The 22,345-nt window shown below is 47.1% G+C and overlaps 1 protein-coding gene across 6 annotated transcripts in view; it reads right to left on the bottom strand.

Moving 5' to 3' along the window:
* DAAM2 (dishevelled associated activator of morphogenesis 2) overlaps positions 1-22,345 on the bottom strand; it is a 152,005-nt gene that overhangs the window by 75,681 nt on the left and 53,979 nt on the right. Inside the window, exon 1 of one of the 6 annotated variants that reach the window (XM_049891398.1) lies at positions 13,256-13,275. The exons of the other annotated variants lie outside the window; for them this stretch is intronic. The gene's annotated coding sequence lies outside the window, so the exon portion shown is untranslated. Of the gene's footprint in view, positions 1-13,255; positions 13,276-22,345 lie in introns of those variants that run through there. 6 annotated transcript variants of the gene reach the window in all.

Genomic DNA, 22,345 nt, shown 5'->3' with positions numbered 1-22,345 from the left:
ACCCACCTTCTCTGCATGCTCCCTCCACATTCACTGCTCCCTGAACGCATTAATGCTCAAGGGAATTAAATTCCTAGAGGGCAAGGATATTTGTGCTTTTATCTCCAACTGCCCCAGGGAGTTCTTTCTGCACGCACAACAGGGACTTGAAAAGAGCTGAGGGATTAAATGAATAACGATATTTCCTGAATTCTTGACCCCATCAATTCTAAGACATATCATCAGTGTGATAACACTGGATGCCCTACTGCAATTCAAACACAAAACCAAAACAAAACTTGTTGCCGGCCAGTCGATTCCTACTCCTAGCAACCTTATAGGACAGAGTAGAACTGTCCCATAGGATTTCCAGGGCTGTAATCTTTACTGGAGCAAACTGTCACATCTTTCTCCCCTGGAGCAGCTGGTGGGCTGAATCCACTGACCTTTCGGTTAGGATCCAAGCACTTCAGCCACTACACCACCAGCTGCCATCAAGTTGACTCCGACTCATGGTGACCCCATGTGTGTCAGAGTAGGACTGTGCTTCATAGGGTTTTCAGTGACTGATTTTTTAGAAGTAAATCACCAGGCCTTTCTTCCGAGGTGCCTCTGGGTGGACTCGAACTGCCAATTTTGGGTTAGCATCACCCAAGTATTAGGTAAACATTAAAAGCAAGGAAAGACTATCTTAGCTTAAAAATACAGCAAAGAATCCCTCTGCTCATTCTGTGGAAACCATGGTGGCATAGTGGTTAAGAGCCACAGCTGCTAACCAAAAGGTCAGCAGTTCAGATCCACCAGCTGCTCCTTGGAAACCCTGTGGGGCAGTTCTACTCTGTCCTATAGGGTCACTATGAATCGGAATCAACTTGACAGTAACGGGTTTGGTTTTGGTTTTTGGTCTGCTCATTTTATGTTTGGGTTGACAATTTAATCCCCCCACCCATGCCAACCTCTGCTTCCTCCTGCTTTTCTCCCATCCAACCCCTATATACCCTTCAAGGCCTAGCTCAGATCCTACCTTCTCCAACGGCCTTCCTGACCACCCCAATCTGTATTAATTCTCCCAGATAAACTCAGAGCACTTTTTGTCTGCTGTTTATAGGGTATTTCACTATATACTATTGTGGCACTTCATGTTATTTGATTTCTTACATTAGTTAATATTTTTTACATGAATTAGAGAATAGTTTCTGGCACAGGTCCTAAGTGAATGAATGAATGAATCTAATGGCAGTGTGTGGAAGGAGAGAAAGAGGAGAAAGTTATTAGCTCCCTGAAAGAAATCTTTATGGCAATCCCAGTGAACTTAGGTCCTTCAACTCTCTGTCTTCTTCTGGGTCCATTGAGAGTAAAAAGCACCACCCTGGCCTGACACCCCTGAGATGTATCTCAATGACACGCAGCAAGAGGCGAAGAAATTCTCCTTTATAAGCCTGCATGGTTAAACCAGATCTTGGAATCACCAGATAAAAATCAGGACATTTTCATTTCGGTTTGTTCTTTATTGCCCCCTCCCCTCCCCTCTCCTCGCCCCATTCTGTCAGGAGCCCCTGGGTGGTGCAAACAGTTAACGACCTCCGCTGCTCATCAAAAGGATGGAGGTTTAAACCCACCCAGAGTTGCCTGGTGATCTACTTCCCAAAAATCAACCGTTGAAAACCCTAGGGAGCACGGTTCTATTCTGACACACAGCATTCATGACTCGGAGTCAACTCAATGGCAACTGGTAAGCTGTTTTTTTTTTTTTTTACTCCCTGCCAATAAAAGGCATCTTGAACATAAAAGTCATAAGAGAGATTTTTTTTCCTGCCTATGCTTCGAAGGGAAACCCTGGTGGCATTGTGGTTAAGTGCTACAGCTGCTAACCAAAGGGTCGGCAGTTTGAATCCGCCAGGCGCTCCTTGGAAACTCTATGGGGCAGTTCTACTCTGTCCTATAGGCTCGCTATGAGCCAGAGTCGACTCGATGGCACTGGGTTTGGTTTTTTTTTTTTGGTTATGCTTCGAAGGATCAGATGCTTCCTCCGAGGGAATGAGACCTGACTCCAGGACCTTAGGACACAGAGGCTGAGATTTCCTCTAAGAATTCAGGCCATCTCTCTAAGGGCTGCCCTTGGGAGCAGTCCTTGTATGGAGGTTCCCTGTTTCTAAATCACCTTTCTTTGACAGGACATCCCTATGTGTGGCCTGGAGGCTTGGGCCTCGTGTAGGTAAGACTGGACGAGACACATCAAAGTGGAACTCTTCTACCAGGACCCCCAGGATTCCTGAGGGCTCCAGCACATTCCTTTGGACTCATTGCAGAGCCAGCTGACAGCAGCAGAGTTCACAAAACATGGGCTGGATTATAGCTGGCCCCCTCTGGCCCGCCAGAGCTACTGCAGATCCAGCCACTTAACTGCTCTGGGGACCTGGGCTGCACCCCAAAACTCCTTATTACACACCACTGCTGTGCTCATGTCACGGTGACCCCTGCTGAAGTACCAAGTGCTGGAATCGGACAGGTTCTCCTACAGCTGGGGGCGGGACCACTCGCCCACATGGAAAGGGTTCTCTTTGGTAACCCCAGCTTTGGGGGGCCTGTTACTATAGTGTCAGTGCCCAGAGAGGGCCAGGCTCTGAGGTGCCTCCTGTCTGACAGAATGTAACAAACATGGCTAGTAATAAAGTTAAATGTAAATTAAAAAAAAAAAAATCTCTCCATTGATAGGATTTTATTTTCACAGCAGAATATCCATTTTCTCTCCCTCTTCTTCCTCCTCAGTGTCCAGTTATTGGGGTCCATCACCCACCTCCTCCTGGAAATTGCACTTTGGGGGTATCACTTCTTTCCACCCTGTCACCCCTCCAGAGCCTCTTTTGCTCAGATCACCCCTTTCTTGGTCTTTCTGAACAATGTGGAATCTGGTCCACCTGCCCCCATGCCCCAAGCAGACCCTCGCCTCTGCAACGTCTGAGAGCTGTTTCCCTCTGCCTGGAGTACCCTCTCCCTGCCCCTCCTGGCTCTACTGGCCACTCACCTGGAAAGCCTCACTCCCAGCTGAGCCACCCTGACACTCTTCCCACCATCGTGAGTCAGGCACCCCCTCCTTACATGGCATCCTGCCTTTCTCCCATCACCAAACATCAGGCCCATGTGCTACTGCTTCCTGGACCACAGTCACTCCCGCTGGCCTGTGACCTTCTCAAGGCCAGGGACAGGGTCTCACCAGTTTTACAGGAATCCTGACACCCAGCACAGAGCCTGGCACATAGTAGATGTCCCAGGGCTTTGCAAGGCTCACACCTCAAATCTCTGCCCTTCTCCCCTTAGCCTTCCTCCTTCTAAAAAAACACCCTCAATCTTCTTATTTCAGACAAATTCAGCGATATACCCTATATATACACTTTGCCGTCGAGTTGATTCCAACTGATAGCGACCCTATTGGACAGAGTTGAACTGTACCATTGAGTTTCCAAGGAGAGCCTGGTGGATTTGAACTGCCAACCTTTTGGTTAGCAGCAGTAGCACTTAACCACTATGCTACCAGAGTTTCCAATTCATAGACGGTCACTCCAAAATCCTTTCCTCTGAGCCCCAACTCCATATTCCCAACTACCTACATTACTATTCTGATGTCCTAACACCACTGCCATCAACTTACCCCCAAGCTTCTTCATCTCCATCCTCACCATTCCTTTCCTTTCATCTTCAGATCACTCCCACTTTTTTTGCTATGAATGGCATCTTTAACCTTTCCTGTGTCTTGAGTACCACCAGGTAATGTCTTGCCAGGCATTTACCACTGCACCATCAGGGCAAAAACCAAAACCAAACCCATTGCCATCGAGTTGATTCCAACTCATAGCGACCCTATAGGACAGAGCAGTATTGCCCCATAGGATTTCTAAGGCTGTAAATCTTTACAGAAGCAGACTGCCACATCTTTCTCCAGCAGAGTGGCTGGTGGTTTGAACCACTGACCTTTTGGTTAGCAGCTGAGCGCTTACCCACTGCACCATCAGAGTTCTCTCTCTCTCTCTCTCTCTCTATATATATATATTTACACACACACGCACACACACACACAATTGCATTTAACTTTCACAACAAGCCCATAATAGCGGGTACTCCCATCGTGATTTTATAGATGAGGAAACTGAGGCTCAGAGAAGTTAAGTGACTCACCCAAGGTCACTGTGAGTAACTGATTGAGCTGGGGTTAGAAGCAGGACTTAATAAGCCGTTTGTATTAGTTTCCTAGGGTTGCTGTAACAAAGTACCACAGACTGGGCGGCTTAAAACAACAGACATTTATTCTCTCACAGTTCTGGAGGCCCGAAGTATGAAATCAAGGTGTCAGAAGGGCCATACTCACTCTGAAGGCTCTAGGGGATGATCCATCCTTGCCCTGGTGATAAAATCAAGCTCCAGCTGCTAACGAAAAGGTCGGTAGTTTGAATCCACCAGCTGCTCCTTGGAAAACCCATGGGCAGTTCTACTCTGTCCTATACGGTCAGTATCGGTCAGAATTGACTCAACAGCAGTGGGTTTGGTTTTGGTTTTTGTCCTGGTAGTGCAGTGATTAAGCATTTGGCTGCCAACCGAAAGGTTGGTGGTTCAAACCCACCAGCCACTGCATGGGAGAAAGATGTGGCAGTCTGCTCTTGCAAAGATTATAGCCTTGGAAACCCTGTGAGGCAGTTCTACTCTATCCTATAGGGTCACCAGGAATCAGAATCAACTCGATGGCAACAGGTTTGGTTTTGCTTTGTTTTGGTGGGGGAAGGGGGGTTGCCTTGTTTAGCTTCTGGTGGTTGCCAGCAAGCCTTACGGTTCCTTGGCTTGTAGCTGTATCACTCCAATCTCTGCTTCCATCTTCACATCACCTTCTCTATGTGTTGGTGTCTCTGCATCCAAGTTTCCTTCTTCTTATGGGGAGACCAATCATATTGGATTTAGGGCCCACCCTAATATAGTATGACCTCATCTTAACTTGCTTACATCTACAGAGACCCTATTTCCAAATGAGGCCACATCCTCCTCATTTGGTCTCATCCAAATGATGTTCTGTGTGGACATGAATATTGGAATGACACTACTCAACTATCCAAAGCTATTCACTGTCCAAAGGTCCTATTCCTTTTCCCCAATGCTTTGTTCTTTCCATTATTTTATAAAGTATCCAATCAATCTCCATGTCCAATGAATTCTACTTAGAAATGCTTCCTGTATCAACTCTTTGCTCTCCTACATGGACACGCAGACTCCACTCAGGGTGTAGCCAAATTCTCATGGCATCAGGGATGTTGGGTGTACAGGCCTGTATGTTTCACTGGCACCATTGAGATAAGTCACTTGACCTCACCTCGTGTTCACTCACTGAGCTTGGTATGTGCTATAATCTTAGAACCGGTTCTCCAGTGTTGATCTATCCTTTCTTACCGGTTTGGTTGATCTTCAAGCCCAGGCCAAGACTGACCCTTTTCTTCTGGACCCCAACTGCACCCCTCTTACCTGGTCTTTGGACTCAGGTAAAAACCATTGAACAAACTACCTGCTTGGGGCACATCCTGGGGTTCCTAGCTCTTGTCTCTCGATTTAGTTCTTGGGTTTTCCACTTTTCCATGGAAGATCTTAAATTTCAGTGTTTTGAGCCACATAGAGGACTAATCAAAGTTGTAGATTCCAGGGATCTTCTCTCAATGTTTTTGAATGAGAGGATCTGGAGTAAGGACCGAGGAATCTGCATTTTAACAAGTTTCCCCAAATTTCTTCTCTCTGGGATTTCTTCCCTTCTCTTTTGCCAACATTTCCCTTTATGAACCTTTTTTCTCATTTCACCCAGTTTCTCTTCTTTCCAGACTTGTGAGCACACCCCTCAGGTTCTCACACCTGGCTGCAGAGTAGAATCACTTGGGGCATTTTGAGAAATACTGTTGACTGGATCCCAACTAGGACCAATTAAAACAGAATCTCTGTTGGGGCTGGGCACTAGGGTGACCAGCTGGCCCAGGTTTGCCCAGGGTTGACCTGGTTTGAAAATTCAGAGTGCTGCATCCCAGGAAACTCCATGGTCCTGAGCAAACTGAGCTGGTTGGTCACCCTACCGAGCAGTGGCAGTTGTAAAACCTCTCCAGGTGATTTCAATTTGTAGCCAAGGCTGGGAAGCACTGCACTACATCCAAAAGAGCTCTGGTGGTTGAAGCGCTCAACTGCTAACCGAAAGATCAGCGGTTCAAAACCACCAGCAGCTCCACGGGAGAAAGATGTGGCAGTCTGCTTCTGTAAAGATTACAGCCTTGGTAACCCTACGGGGTCACTAGGAGGCAGAATTGACTCGACAGCAGGGGTTGGTTTGGCACTACATCTAGGTTGGGAGATGCCTCTTCCAATCAGCCAGCTCCCCTGGGGCATACCGTCAAGCCAGAGCTCAGCTGCCTTTTGTTTTTATTTAGCTCAAGTGATCTCAAAAACACATCCCTGAACCAGATGCAGCACCTGGAACTTAAAATTCCATGTTAGACCTACTGAATCAGAAACTCTGGAGGTGGGGCCCAGTGAAATGCATTTCAACAAGCCCTCCAGGGGATTCTGACACCCATGAAAGTTTGAAAACCGCTGTGTCTTAGTTATGTAGCACTGCTACTATAACAAAAACACCACAAGTAGATGACTTTAACAAAGAGAAATTTATTTCTCTCACTGTCTAGTAGGCTACAAGTCCAAATTCAGGGTGACAGCTCCAGGGGAAAGCTTTCTCTCTCTGTCAGCTCTGGAGGAATGTCCTTGTTATCAATCTCCCCCTGGTCAAGGAGCTGCTTAGTGCAGGGACCCTGGATCCAAAGTATGTGCTATTCTCCTGGCTCTTGTTTCTTGGTGGTATGAGGTCCCCTTATCTCTCTGCTTGCCTTTCTTCTCCATATCTCAAAAGAGATTGGCTCAAGACACAATCCAATCTTGTACATTGCAACCTGCCTCATCAACATGAAAAAAAATTTTTTTTAATGTTTTTTTTTTTCAACATAACTGCCGCTAATTCCATCTCATCGACATTATAAAGATAGGATTTACAACACACAGGAAAATCACATCAGATGACAAAATGGTGGAAAATCACACAACAATGGGAATTATGGACTAGCCAAATAGATATACATATTTTGGGGGGACACAACCCAATCCAAGACACTCTGGTTTAGCTGATCTGGCTCCAATGTGGTTGAAAACTTCCAAATTCACCCTAAATTTGGGGAAAACTTATCCATTCATGGCTATGAACTGATCCTTACTATTCTGTTGACTAGCTCTGGGCATAGGGCAAGATGCTCAAATTCCCTGACACTTGTTCTGTGCGGTGTGAAATAGGAACAATCCCGAACTTAGAAGGAAAGCTCCCTGTCTTCTTGTCTCCATGAGGAAGATCTTCCAGAAGTGGTGACTCAACCCTGGTCCCTAAGCATCACCTGGGGAACTTTTAAAAAAGATTAACGTCGGGTTCCTTCCCCAGACCAACTGAATCAGCTTCTGCGGGGGTGGGGTCAAAAGGTCCCTGGATGGCACTCTGGGCTACAAACTAAAAGGTTAGTGGTTAGAACTCACCCAGAGGTGCTGCAGAAGAAAAGCCTGGTGATCTTCTTCTAGAAACATTACAGCCAAGAAAATCCTATGGAGCAGTTCTACTCTGCACACACAGGGTTGCCATGAGTCAGAAGCAACTTGACAGCAAAGGTTTTAGTTTTGGGGGTGGAGTCAGAGCATCTGTGGTTCCAATGCACATCCTAGGTAGAGAGCCCTGGCTACTCACTCCCAGGCTTCTCTCTATCCCCTCACTTCCTCAAGGGAAGAGGTGAGTGACTCTGGTCAGTGACTCTGAGAGAAGTTATGAGCTGAGCCTGCCAACTCCCTCCTCCCCATTCTGGGCTCTGTATCCTGGAGGGTGGGTATTTCTGACTAGCTTGCTATGGTGAGGAGTCTGCTCTAATGGGGACATCCACCTCACCTTCCTGTGCCAGGAGTTGGGTGTGTAACTTGGCCTCATTCGTGAGTGGGCTATGAGAATGTCCATTTGGCCAAATCACAGTTAAAATCCCATACAAGAAACAAGGCTAATGTTTTCACAACCATCTGTCTGTTTCAAGTATTTTGTCTGCTCAATTGGTCCTGAACTTGACCCCATACAACCCCAACACCATATACTTTACAGGGTTATTGTTGAAGTTAATGAGATGACATATAAAAGACACCTCGTTAGTGGTCAGTCATGATTGCTGCATCCAAATCAAAACGAAGCCCCCTCTGATCACCATGTGACTGACCTCCCAGCCCCTGGCCACCTCCACCATCAAGGTCCTGACTTTGAGTTAACCTCTTAATCACCACTTCACTCCAGTAGGTAAACACGGATGGCTTCTACTAGGGATTCGCAGAGGATCTGGAGCTGTGAGAAGAGCAGGCGCTTTGGAGTCAGGCGTATCTGAGTTCTAGCCATGGCTTTGCAATCAACTAACAGTATGACCTTGACTGATTTATTTAACCCTTCTGGGGCTCAGTTTCTTCACTTGTCAAATAGGGGTCACAGTAATGATGACCTCACAGGTGTCTTGTGAGTTGAATGAGGACACATAAAGTACCTAGTATAGTACCTACTGCAGAGTGGGCACTTGATACATAAAAACCAAGCCAAATCCATTGTCATAGAGTCGATACCGACTCATAGCGACCCTACAGGTCAGGGTAGAACTGTCCCATATGGTTTCCAAGGCTGTAATCTTTACAGAAGCAGACTGCTTCATCTTTCTCCCATAAAGCAGCTGGTGGGCTCGAGCTGCAGACCTTTCAGTTTGCTTAACCACTGTGTCACCAGGGCTCCTTACTTGATATATAAAAAACCCATTGCTGTCAAGTCAGTTCTGATTCATAGGGATCCTATAGGACACAGTAGAACTGCCCCCATAGAGTTTCCAAGGAGCAGTTAGTGTAGTGGATTTGAACTTCAGACCTTTTGGTTAACAGCCAAGCTCTTAACCACTGTGCCACCAGGGCTCCTACTCGACATACAGTAGACGTTTATTATTATTGCTATTGTTATTTAGGAATGGTTTCTTTGAAAAGATGAGTATTGGGGGGAGGTTTGGGATGTAGGGAAGAATACGAAGAGACAGAAAGCACCGCGGGGAGAATGAGCCAAGTCTTCACGGATGGGGTGATGTAAGTCAGACACGGAGCAGGAACAAGTGCACAGAAGTGGGGACAGGTGAGTTAAGGGCAGCGGGTGGGGGTCTGCCACAGATGTAAGATGGAGGGGCTAGGATGCCTTGTCACCCAAAATAGAACTTCCCTCCCTCCAAGGTCGCAGCTTGCCTTTTCCTACCTCCTTTCTCTCTAGGCCACACTCCACAAGCCTCTGTCCAGACTCGTTTGTTAGAACTGCCCCCCACCCCCCACCCTCGCCCTAGGGACTCAAGGAATCTTAGCAATGTCTCCACTTTAAGTACTGGAGGAAACAAAGCACAACCAAAATACAAAGGGAAAAAATCCTCTCTCTAGGCCTATGTCTTTATATGACTTCCCACAGCCCCACAGGACCCTCCCCGCAAGAGACAGTCATTCTGAGTCAGCAGCAGTCCAGCCATCTGGCCAAGGGGATCTACACCAGGAGGAGCACCAATGGCCTCCCTCCCATCACCCATCCCCAAAGTCCTCTCTGTCAGCTTTGCCAATGATGCCCCTCCCTCTTCCATAGCTCAGCTCCATGCTCAGCTCCCTTAAGTCTTTGCTGATGAGCCTCACAGGATTGCCAAGAGTTCCTCCCTCCACATGTTCGATTAATCATTCATCCCTTCATTCTACAAATGTTTCCTGAGGATCTACGCTGTGACCAGGCACAGTGCCATCACAGTCCCTGCCCTCCGGAAGTGGGAGCTGACAGTCCTGGGGAGGAAGTGGGGCCCCTCCTCACGCTCTTCATGTCTTCTCTTCTTCTTTTAACCCAATAAAGATCTTCCAATAAAAGACCTCCCAACTGTACAACACGAGGGGTGAACTCTAATGTAAACTATGTTGTTGTGTTGTTAGGTGCTGTCCAGTAGCTTTCGACCCACAGCAACCTCACGTGACAAAGTAGAACAATAATCAAAAAACCAAACCCGTTGCCATTGAGATGATTCTGACTCATAGTGACCAGTAACCCAAAAAACCCCCACCGTCGTTGAGTTGATTCCAACCCATAGCAACCCTATAGGACAGAGGAGAACTGCCCCATAGAGTTTCCAAGGAGCGCCTGGTAGACTCAAAGTGCCAACCTTTTGATTAGCGGTGTAGCACTTAACCACTATACCACCAGGGTTTCCTAGCGACCAATAGACTTTAGTTAATAATAATGAATCAATATTGGTTCATCAATTGAAACAAATGCACAAGAATACAAGAGGTTAATAATAGGAGAAACTACATTTTTTTGTTTTGTGTGTGTGTGTGTGTGTGTGTGTGTGTATGAGAAGGGGCATATGGGAACTCCTGGTATTTTCTGCACAATTTTTTTTGTAAACCTAAAACTGCTCTCCATTGCCTGTCAGTTCGCCGTACTGTGGTGACTCTTCTGTTGCTATGACTCTGAAAGCCATGTCACCAGTATTTCAAATACCAGCAGGTTCACTCGTGGTGGACAAGTTTCGGTGAAGCTTCCAGACTAAGAGACTGGGAAGAAAGGCTTGGCAATCTATTTCCAAAAATTAGCCAACAAAAACCCTATGGATCACAACAGGATGTCATCTGATAGGGTGCTAGAAGAAGAAGGTGCAGGGCCAGGGAGCATTTCATTCTGTTGTGCATGGGGTCGCCATGAGTCAGCCAACTCCACAGCACTAGCAATAACCACAAAACTGCTCTAAAAAAAATAAAGTCTATTAAAAGCAAAACAAAAAAACCTCCCAGCTACGGCAAGATGAGACCAAATCATCCTCCTCTCTTTCTTTTTTTTTAAATAATGTTTTATTGTGTTTAAGGTGAAGGTTTACACAGCAAATTAGGCTACCATTTAACAATTTCTACACAAATTATTCAGTGGTATTTTTATTGCTTACATTTTTCATAATGTGTCATTATTCTCATTCATTCCGTTCTGGTTGTACCATTTCCAGTGCTCTAGTTTCACGGCCCCCTTACCTTCTCATCTTTGCTTCAGAGTAATTTTTAAACCCTCCTCTCTCTTGCACACACTAAACACACAAGGAAAAACACAGACGCAGACGGCATGCTTCATGGCTCCATGCTGCTTTCCCTACCATGTTGTTGTTGTTGTTAGGTGCCATCGAGTCAGTTCTGACTCACAGCAACCCTATGTACAACAGAACAAAATACCCAGTCCTGCGCCAACCTCACAATTGTTGTTGTGCTTGAGCCCATTGTTGCAGCTGCTGTGGCAGTCTATCTCATTGAAGGTCTTCCTCTTTCTCCCACCTCACAGGCTTTAGAAATTTGTCTGAGCCTCAGTGTATCCCATCTCCAGCCACTGCCTCAGTCTCTATGTCAGCATCTTAGCTTAGTGATCATATCAACCAACACTTATTGACCTGCTTGGATGTACCAGGCCCTGGAGGTACAGAGATGAACAAGACACATTCCTGGGCACACAGCGCTCCTGGTCTAGTGGGAGAGCCATGCACATAAACGGATAGTCCTAATACAACATGGGAAGCACACAGTGACCAAGGAAAGGCTTTGAAAGAGGCATCTCATACAGCCTGGTTGTTGATGGAGAGGACATGAGTGAAGGCTTTCTGCAGGAGGCAACTCAGAGCTCAGCCTTAAAAATTAGAAACAACACATCTGAAATTGAGCCTGTTTGTTGGTTGGCTCCTGCCAGTTTCGTTGTTGTTAGCTGCCATCAAGTTGGCTCCTAGCTCGTGGTGGCCTCATGCACAACAGAACAAAAAGCTGCCTGGTCCTGCACCATCCCTATGACTGGTTGTGGATTGGGCTGTTGTGATCAATAGGTTTTTATTGGTTGATTTTCAGAAGTAGATCACGAGACCTTTCTTCCTAGTCTGCCTTAGTCTGGAAGCTCCAGTGAAACCTGTTCAGCATCATCACAACTCCTAAGCCTCCACTAATGGATGGTGGCTGCGCGTGAAGTGCGTTGGCCAGGAACTAAACCAAAGTCTCCCACATGGAAAGCGAGAAATCTACCACTGAACCAGCATGCCTGCCACTTCAGATCAACTTAATCTCGTCTCACTGGCTTTGCTCCCTTCCCTTCCCTGCCACTCCATCTCAGGATACTCAGGTCATTGGACCTTCTAGAAAAATGAGTTTATGTGCATGTGGTATGGCCATAGGGAGACTTTTCCCTTCTTTTATTGAGAGCTAACGTCATAACACCAATAACATGATGCTGATTATGTAATAAAATCTAAAAATACAAAGCCAGATTTTATTTTCCCTGACTATTTTTAGGTGGTGCCCAGATACCCCTTGGCCTTTCAACCCCAGTGCAACGGAAGCAAGAAGCTGAGTTTTCAAATTCCACATCACGGTCCTCAGTGGCTGGAAAAGAGCTACTGGCAGACAGAAAAGGGCAGGGCTGACTTGGGGCTGAGAGTCAGGGCTGTACCAGGCTCTGCGAAAAGCAGCTACAGCTGTGGGTCAAAGGTCTCTTTAACTGGGGAGGCAGAGTGGGCAGAAGGTTGTCACACCAAACCTTTGTCAAGCTCAGACATACAGACACGTAGTGAAAACCATTTCTGTGTCAGGACTGATGAGGAAAGAAAGATGCAAATATTTATATACATACGAATGAGGGAAAATTTGAAGACCAACACGCCCTGTTCTTCACAGAATGAGATGTCCTATGACATAGGGGTTGTTGTTGTGTGCCATCAAGTCAATTCTGACTCACAGAGACACTTATGACAGAGTAGAACTGCCCCGTAGAATTTTCTTGGCTGTAATCTTTACCATAGCAGATTGCCAGGTCTTTCTCCCGCAGAGTCACTGGGTAGGTTCGAACCACCAACCTTTTAGTTAACAGCCCAGCATTTAACTGACTGCACCATCAGGACTCCTTTGACATAGGAATATGCCTTGATATTAACCGTTGTTGAGCAATTGAAGCCAACGCTCCTTTCTCAGGAAATTTTAAACATTCAAGGGACTACATTTCATCAGTCACTGAGTGTTAGCCAAAGAACCTTCCGTCATGACTTTTTTCTGAGAAGCAGCAAAAGCTTTAGGAATACAATGGGGATAAGGGTCCAGAGGTTTAGATTCTAAAATTGGCTCTGTCACTTACCAGCTATAAGACCTTGGGAAAGTTGGTTAATTTCTTTAAGGTTCTCCCTCACCTGTGAAAAGAGAGACTATGACAGGCAGACTTCATAATGCTGTGGGCAGTAAATGAGAATTCAGGAGTAATACTGTATGTCTGGAGTCCCCAGGTGGTGCAAATGCCGGGCCACTGACCAAATGACTGGAGGTTCAGGTTCACACAGAGGTGCCTCGGAAGATCCACTTCCGAAAAATCAGCCACTGGAAACCCCGTGGACAGTGAGTTTACGTTAATGGAGGAGGAACAACTGAGAAGAGGAGGGTGAGAACGGTCGCACAAGTCAAAGAAGGTAATCTATGTCACTGGATGGTACATGAAATTGTTGAATTCATGTACGTTCTGCTGTGTATATTCTCAACAACAACAGCAAAAATAAAACAAATTACTAATGAGAAGAGAAGAGAAAAGAACACTCTCTGGAAAGCTGTTCTACCCTGACGCCCGTGGGGTTGCCATGAGTCAGAGTAGGCTCAGTTGCAATGCGTTTGCCAAATGTCTGATACAGAATATTCCGCAAGGCTAAAATTTAAAATATTTCCCAAGATATTTTGTCTCTGGGAAATCCAGAATTTTTTTCTTTTCCTTTCTCTAGAAACATTCTAATATCAGAGCTAAGCCATGACCTCACTGTCCTTGAAAAAAGAAAAACTGACAGCTCACAGAAAAAAAGGCCGGTAGCTGGGGACCAGTTGATAGGAGGTAATTTTGTTTTCTCCAAACAGGAACAGGGACTAGAAAACCTTCCTAGTGCTAGGGGGAAAAGGAAGTAAATGACAGAGGTTTAATTTCCTTCCCCACCTTAAGTTATGCAGGAGAGAAGGGTGGGTCATTAGAAACATCGACGACTTGGAGAATCCCAGAATAGGGGCGCATGTCTCAGGAGATGCCAGGCCCCTTGGAGAAGCCCTGTCTTCAGCACAGCTCAGAGTAACCTGGCCCTGCCAGGTATAGATTAGAAACTGCTGAGGATGTTATCTGGGGGCTGGTCTTGGGCCCACCCATCCAGATATCTCACATCCCAGATGCAACGGCTAACCATTAGGCACCCCAGGGGTAGGTGGATGTTCCAGGGGAGCCAGGGGGCCTGAGGAGACCACAGGCTCCATCAGCCAGTGCCAGGTTCACCTTCAAAAGTCTGGGGACCAGACTAAACCTGGTTCCCTTCAGTGAATTTCCACACAGGTGTCCAAGAAACAGAGGGAACACAGTACAGCTCAGTGAAGATGGGCAGGGACCCTGTGACCCAAGACCCTTCCCCAAACATACCTGAGGAAACCTCCAGTTTTCCCATCACCAGACAAGGTAGAAGGCGGGGCATGGAGGACATACCTTCACAGGGAGTCTGAACTTGGTTGGACTTGATGGAACTTGATCCAAAAGGACCATCTCAAATCAAGAGACTAAACACACCCCTACTTATCAAGTTTTTTTCTTCAGGTTATCAATTATAAGAGATCACTTTTTTACACACACCTGAGTTGTAATGTATACAGTTCTATCACTGATGTCAGTTAATTCTTCTAAATATTAGCTGCTATCATATTCATCACCAGGGGCGGATTATCCAATAGGCAAGGTAAGCACAGTGCTTACCTTGCTTAACAGATATCTGTAGTGAAACTGTTTACTACCGATTAGTAAGTAAGCACAAGTAAGCCTGTGCTTACCTTGCTTACTGGGTCATCCACCCCGTCAGGGGTTGTAAATTTGAAAAGAGGCTTGGATTCTGTAGAAAGGTGCTGTGGGGTTGGGAGAGAGAAAGATGCCAGCCATACCTAGAAGCAGAATTTTTGAAGTTGCAAAAAATTGTGAACTTGTTCACTATACATGATCTGGTAAGCAAGGTAAGCACTGTGCTTACCTTGTCTATTGGATAATCAGCCCCTGATTATCATTATCATAACTAGCGGTTATTCTTAGATTGATATGGAGGGAGAGAAGATGAGGACAAGAGCAAGAAATAGTCCCACCTGTTTCGGATCTGAGTCCTAAGAGGGCTCAGGGAGAATGGCTGGGATGGAAGGGAGGGCTGAGGTCTCTGGGCTCTCTCCCTTGACAGTTTTTACTCTTCCCTACTCCTATTCTTGGAAACCCTGGTGGCATAGTGGTTAAGACCTCCGTCTGCCAGCCAAAAGGTCAGCAGTTCAAAAACATCAGGAGCTCCTTGGAAACTCTATGGGCCAGTTCTACTCTGTCCTATAGGGTCGTTATGAGTCGGAATCAACTTGACGGCAACAGGTTTGATTTTTTTGGTTATTCCTATTCTCTGCAAACTGGGAGCAGGAGTCGACCCTTCAGTAAAACCACAGGGGAGCAACAGGGCTTGTCCTGGCCAGAACTGGGGTGGAATGAGGGTCTCCCAAAACTACTAGAGCTGTCCACTTTCACCAGGTTTAACTATAGCTGACCTGTCCACTCCCCTGTCCTTTCCTCAGGCTGTAGAGGAGGAAGCACTCAGGCACCTGCCTACCAGAGCACATACCTGCCCTCTACTGGCCAGGTCCTGCAGGCCTCCTCACCTCCCCCACCACCTAGTGTCTTTCTGGCCATGACAGTAAAGCCTCATGGTTGAGAGCCAGAAGTCTGAAGCTGGACTGCCTGGGTGCAAATCTCAGCTCCACTTCTCATCTGCTGTGTCATCTTTGGCAAGTTACTGAACCTCCCTGTACCTCAGTTTCCCATCTGAAAATAGGAATAATGATAGTAACGTGCCTCATAAGGTACTTGTGACAATTAAATTAGTGAGCTCATACACAGGGATTTGGGTAGTACCTGCTACCTAGTCAGCACCGTGTGTCATTGTTAGCTGCCATTGAGTTGGCCCCCAACTCACAGTGACCCCACGCACAACAGAACAAAATGCTGCCAGGTCCTGCACCATCCCCATGAGATTGGTTGTGGATCGGACTATTATGAGCTATAAAATTTTCACTGGCTGATTTTCTAAAGTAGATTGCCAGGCCTTTCTTCCTATTCCATCTTAGTCTGGAAGCTCCACTGGAACCTGTTCGGCTCAGAGCAACACACAAGCCTCCACTGATAGATGGGTGGTGGCTACGCATGAGGTGTACCGGCTGGGAATCGAACCCAGGTCTCCCACACGGGAGGTGGGAATTCTACCACTGGACCACCACTGCCTCATAAGCACTGTGTAAGTGTCAATAATTGCATGCTCTCTCAATAAGGTCTTCCAGGACTCCTGTATTTAAAACAAAAGCCCCTCTCCCGGCACTGTGTACCTCCCATCCCCTTCCCTTTATTTTCCTACATGGACTTCTCACTGCCTGAGATGCCACATATTTTACTTTCTTATTGCCTAGCTCTCCCACTGGAATGAAGCTCCATGGGGCATTTCTGACCGTCATTCATAGCTGTATGGACATGCCTAGAACTACTCCCTTGTACATAGTAAGCCCTTATAATAAAGAATAGAAAAAGGAGCCCCGGTGGAGCAACTGTTAAGCACTCAGTTGCTAACTGAAAGGTTGGTGGTTCACACCCACCCAAAGACTCCATGGGAGAAAGACCTGGCAAATCTGTTCCCATAAAGATTATAGCCTAGAAATCCCTAGGGAGCAGTTCTACTCTGCACACTTGGGGTCTCTCTGAGCTGGAATCAACCCTACGGCACCTAACAACGACAATAAAGAATGAACACAGGAAACTTTACTTATTAGCTACATAACCTTGGAGTCCCTGGGCGGTGCCAATAATTAACATGCTTAGCTGTTAGGCACAAAGTTGGAAGTCCAAATCCACCCAGAGGTGCTTCAGAGAAAGGCCTGGTGGCCTACTTCTAGACAATCAGCCATTAAAAGCCCTACGGGCCACAGTTCTAATCTGACACACGCAGGGTCACCAAGAGTCAGAATTAACTCAACAGCAACTGGTTTTTGTATAACCTTAAGCAGGTGAAATAACCGCCACGTGCCTCAATTTCCTCATCTGGAAAATGGGGCTGTTGCCTACGTCCCCAAACTGTCGTGAGGATTAAATGAGATAATACTTGTGAAGGTGCCCAGTGCAGCCCTTGGCACATGGTGGATGGATGCTGGCTGAGCTGGGAGGACCAGTCTCAGCCTAACTCAGGCAGGGCCTGAATGGTTAATCCCTGACTCTCCTCCCCTTGCAAGGTGAGGCTTAGGGGCTGCAGGGCCACTGGCAGCTGTCCAGGTGGAAGAGAAATGTCAGAGGTGGGCGCCTGTGGGGCTGACTCTGAAGCACGGTCTTGACCTGGGCAGCTGGAGCCTCCCTTCCTCCTCCTGCTGAGAGAGGCTGTCTGAGCCAGCAGCATCTGGGAGCACAGGAGCTGAGCGCTGGGAATCTCCGCCTGCCTGGGTCTCACGCCACATCCTGGCCTGGGGGGAGGTGGGCCCGAGGGCTGGCCTTCCTTCATGCTATTCCCCGGTGGCCTGTCCTCCTGCCCGCCCAGCTGGCCTGACTGAGCCTGAGGCTGCAGGGGTAGGTCTGTTCCTTAGCTTCACCCTGACCCAAGTTTACAAGGAGGAAGTCACAGGCCTCAAGACAAGGGGGGTCTGGACTCAGAGCTCAGTTCTGTCAGCCCTGAAGCACACCTGCCTTCCTGGCCTGGGGGAGGGAGCTTGTGCAAAGACAAATGAGCCTGTATGTGGCTAAGTCACAGAGAAGACGCACTGAGGAACTATGAGTCTGACCAGGGTCTTCTCCAGTTGCGCACATTTCAGCAACTTCCCCAAGAGTCCATTCCTCTCCACCACTGACCCAGGAGATAGAAACAGAGAGACACAGGCTTCAGCGTGGGTGATGAAGATCAAATCACTGAACCCACTGTTGACGCCATGGATTCATTCATTCTACAGTCATGTGTGGAACCCCACTCTGCGCCAGCTGTGAGGACAACACAGACCCGGTCCTCAGGTGCATTCGGCTGGGGAAGGGGGTACACCTGGTGAGCAGGTCGGGGCGGGGGGTGGCAGTGTTGCCGTAGAGCTGTACTGAGAATGACCAGTATAGGTGAAGTTGGGGGATGGAGGGAGAGTGAGAAATCAGGGAAGGAGCAACACCAATGTGCTGCTGGCAGGTGATGACTTGGAGGAGAATACAGGAGCTAAGGAATGGAGGAATGATATTCCTCACCAAGGGGCCGGCTCAGAGTTGCTTGAGGGAGGACACTGACCTCAGCGCCTACCCTCTCCATCTTCAGGGACTTTCACTAGAAAGTAAGTCCTCTGAGGGTAGAGCCATGGTTCAGTCTACATCTCAGTACTTAGAAAAGTGACAGGCATATACGTGGTAGGTACTCAATGAGAAAAACAAACCAGACCAGTTGCCATGGAGTCGATTCCGACTCATAGCAACCTCGTGTGCATCAGAGTAGAACTGTGCCACATAGGGTTTTCAGGGACTGATTTTTTGGAAGGGGATCACCAGACCTTTCTTCTGAAGTACCTCTGGGCAGACTCAAACCATCAGCCTTGCAGTCAGCAGCTGAGAATGGAAACCTTTTGCATCACGCTGGAACTCCAGGCACTCAACAAATATACCTGAATGCTCTAATCAATAAATAAATACTCAAAAAAGTTTATGCTGCCTGAGGGTGAGACTACTGCTGACCCTCTGAGGAACCTTTGGTCTTCTCTTATTCCACTGCCCATTAATCACAAAAACTTCCTCTGGCAGAATATAAAATGTTTCACATATTATAATTCTCTGGTGCCAAACAAGGTCTCTCTTCAGCCTCCAACACAGGGGTCCTTAGCAGGAACAAACAGTGGGGTTCTGGCCTTCTTCCAAAGCACTGCCAGCTTCCACACACACAGGTACATCCTTCCGTAAGCCCAGGGCACCGCATGAGAATAACACACCACTGTGGGCAGTAACCAGTGAGAACAGGCCATTGGGGCCAATGTTTGTGCCTCTGTGTTTCCAGAAGAGGATCATGCTTGCGACCCACAACCAGTCGTGGGCACACCCTGTATTGGACACACAGCCTCCTCCTCCCCAGCCTCCTGCCTTGGATGGAAGTATACAAGGAAGGGGGCCTGATTAGAGTGGTCTGTTCGGACACCACCCCTGAACCTGGATCCTGAGTAAAATATACATACAACAACCACTCTTGCCTCCTTCTCAGTAGAAAATTATAAAGAGCCTAGGTTTCCATTGCTGGTATTCATTCATGCATTTATGTGCTCATCCATTCAGCCAATATTTAATCAGGACCTATTATGTGTTACCAGAGCCCTGGTGGCACAGTGGGTAAGAGCGCAGCTGTTAACCGAAAGGTCAGTGGTTCAAATCCACCAGCTGGTCCTTGGAAACCCTATGGGGCAGATCTACTGTGTCCTATAGGATCGCTGTGAGTCGGAATTAACTCGATGGCAACGGGTACTATGTGTTACCACCACCCGTATGTCAATTTGTCATACTGTGGTGGCTTGCACGTTGCTATGATGCTGGAAGCTATGCTACTGGTATTTCAAATACCAGCAGGGCCATCCATGGCTGGTGAGGTTTCAGCAGAGCTTCCAGACTAAGACAGACTAGGAAGAAAAGCCTGGTGATCTACTTCCAAAAATTAGCCAAGGAAAACTATACGGATCAAAACAGAGTATTGTCCAATATAGTGCTGGAAGATGAGCCCCCCAGGTTGCAAGGCACTTAAAATACACAGTGGCCACATGCAATAATGGACTCGAGCATATCAACAGTCGTGAAGATGGCACAGGACTGGTCAGCATTTCATTGTGTTATACATAAAGTCACCATGAGTTGGCGTCAACTCAACAACAACTAACAACAACAGCAACTATGTGTTAGACCCCATGCTTAGGACCAGGGATGCAAAATTGCACCTCTGAGAATCCTTGCACTCTCTAGAAGCTTACAGTCAGGCTACTGAGAGCCAGAACAGTAGTTTTTAAGCATTGCACTGAGTGCTAGACCAGGGGTAGGTCTGTGCTATATTGGGGGTGGGTCTGTGGGGGCTGAGATGAGGGAGAACCTCACCTACCTGAAACTGTCCTTGGGGAGAGTTTAGAGAAACATTACAGATGTGGCGATTGTTTGAACTGAGTCTTGAAGGATGGCTACGCATTCATCAAGTACAAGCCTTCAGGCAGAGGGAGTTAAGATACAGGCTATGAGAGGCAGGAATGCAGAGCTTGGTGCAACCAGAAATGAGAAACCAGATCTGGGAACTAGCCCAGGCTTGGTCATGAAGGGGGACACCTTCACTGGAGTCTGAAACCGGGTTTGTGAATTTCCAAATTCCTCACTGGTCTAGTAAGACTGCCCATTCTCAGACGGAGGAGATTAAGGGGAGGCATGCTTCACACAGAGACAGAGGCCCTGAATAGCGGTCCGGGCATGGGGGCCCAAGGACAGGAGTGCGGGAGCCCCCTCTGGGCTCTGCCTCTGAAGCCCAGCTCCCCCGTCTCCCATGCACAGGGAGGCCTCAATGGACCCCCACACAGAGAACCAAGGCACAAGGGACACTGTTCTTTTGGGCAACCAAGCACCAATGCACAAACCCAGACCCAATAATTCAATTCTAGAAAAAGACTAGCCCCTCGAGCTCCAGGATGAGGTGCACCTCCCTCCTTGGGATGTCACTCTCCTTGCCTGTTCCATGAATGAACTCAACCCCTCCTTTCTCTGACAGGACCCACCAGGGGCCTCCCACACAGCTGTTAGGAGGCACAGGGTGTTAAGAGCAGAAGTGACAATTGTTACTGAGACCATTTTACAGGTGAGGAAACTGAGGCCTGAGAGAGAAGCAATGCCATTTGTCCCAGGACGCACAACAAACTCATGACAGGCCAGGTCAAGAATCTCAAAGCTCTTCTTTCCCACTAAAGAACAGTGTCAGACAAATCCTGGTGTGGTTCTTGGTTTCCCCTTAAATGGCTTCTACTGAAGATAGTTTATACAGTAGAAACTACAACTACAAACATACAAGACAAAAAAGACTTGCAAAAATCTTAGGCAAGATTCATTAGTGAATATTTATTTCCCCTAAATATTGTGGACAGTGTGAGGGCCCAAGCTATTCTATCCTTCTCTTTGGATGTTGTTATTAGGTGCTGTCATAGATTGAATTGTGTCCCCCCAAAAATATGTGCCAACTTGGTTAGGCCATGATTCCCAGTATTGTGTGGTTGTCCTCCCTTTTGTGATCATAATTTTATGTTAAGAGGATTAGGGTGGGATTATAACACCACCCTTACTGAGGTCACCTCCCTGATGCAGTGTAAAGGGCATTTCCCTGGGGTGTGACCTGTACCACGTTTTCTCTTTCAAGAGATAAAAGGAAAGGGAAGCAGGCAGAGAGTTGGGGACCTCATACCACCAAGAGAGCAGCACCAGGAGCAGAGCATGTCCTTTGGACCTGGGGTCCCTGTGCCTGAGAAGCTCCTTGACCATGGGAAGATTGAGAACAAGGACCTTCCTCCAGAGCTGACAGAGAGAGAAAGCCTTCCCCTGGAGTTGATGCCTTGAATTTGGACTTTTAGCCTACTTTACTGTGAGGAAATAAATTTCTCTTTGTTAAAGCCATCCACTTGTGGTATTTCTGTTATGGCAGCACTAGATGACTAAGCCAGGTGCTGTCAAGTCTTTTTGACTCATAGCAACCCCCAACTGACAAAGTAGAACTGCCCCGTAGGGCTTTGTCGGCTGTAATCTTTACACGAGCAGATGGCTGGGTCTTCCTTCCTCAGAGCAGCTGGGTGGGTTCGAATTGCCAACCTTTGGATTAGCAGCTTAACTGCTGCACTACCAGGGCTCCTTCTTTCTTTGAATAATGCTCCCTAACATTCCGGAAACAAATTCACAACTTCTCCTGATCTTTACCAATTTCTTTTCTCTTTGAAGCCTGGGAGAACACTTAGAAACCCATTTTTTTAAAAAACAAAAGTACCCCCAACAGTCATTCCCAAAGGTTCTGATTTGCCAAGTCGAAGTTACAGAAACCCATGACTGCGCATACTGTTATCATTGTTTCCCTATCATTAGTATGCTGCTCCATACTTCACCGCTGATTTTTACGTATACTTTCCTTGATTTTTGTGTGCAAAT

This window comes from Elephas maximus, chromosome 1 (genome assembly GCF_024166365.1).
Source record: "Elephas maximus indicus isolate mEleMax1 chromosome 1, mEleMax1 primary haplotype, whole genome shotgun sequence".
In the NCBI taxonomy this organism is placed as follows: Eukaryota; Metazoa; Chordata; class Mammalia; order Proboscidea; family Elephantidae; genus Elephas; species Elephas maximus.
Note: the sequence above shows the minus strand (reverse complement) of the source record. Positions and strands in the feature narration are given on the sequence as shown.